Below are 559 nucleotides of genomic sequence, written 5' to 3' on the forward strand. Positions count from 1 at the left end.
TTTCTCTCTCATTTCTTTCTCTTTCTCCTTTCTTTCTCTTTCTCCTTTCTTTCTCTTTCTCCTTTCTTTCTCTTTCTCCATTCTTTCGCTTTCTCCTTTCTTTCTCTTTCTCCTTTCTTTCTCTTTCTCCTTTCTTTCTCTTTCTTCTCTCTTTCTCCTCTCTTTCTCTTTTCTCCTCTCATTCTCTTTCTCCTCTCTTTCTCTTTTTACTCTCTTTCTCTTTTTCCTCTCTTTCTCTTTCTCCTCTCTTTCTCTTTCTTCTCTCTTTCTCTTTCTCCTCTCTTTCTCTTTCTCCTCTCTTTCTCTTTCTCCTCTCTTTCTCTTTTTCTCTCTTTCTCTTTCTCCTTCTCTTTCTCTTTCTCCTCTCTTTCTCTTTCTCCTCTCTTTCTCTTTCTCCTCTCTTTCTCTTTCTCCTCTCTTTCTCTTTCTCCTCTCTTTTCTCTTTCTCCTCCATCCTTTCTCTTTCTCTCTGCTTTCTCTTCTTTTCTCCTCCTCTTTCTCTTTTCTCCTCTCTTTCTCTTTCTCCTCTCTTTTTCTCTCTCTCTTTTCTCTCTCTCTC

The 559-nt window shown here is 38.5% G+C and overlaps 1 protein-coding gene across 1 annotated transcript in view; it reads left to right on the forward strand.

Moving 5' to 3' along the window:
* LOC119586582 overlaps positions 1-559 on the forward strand; it is a gene marked incomplete at its 3' end in the record, with an annotated part of 8,947 nt that overhangs the window by 3,308 nt on the left and 5,080 nt on the right.

Source organism: Penaeus monodon, chromosome 21 (genome assembly GCF_015228065.2).
Source record: "Penaeus monodon isolate SGIC_2016 chromosome 21, NSTDA_Pmon_1, whole genome shotgun sequence".
Classification (NCBI taxonomy): Eukaryota; Metazoa; Arthropoda; class Malacostraca; order Decapoda; family Penaeidae; genus Penaeus; species Penaeus monodon.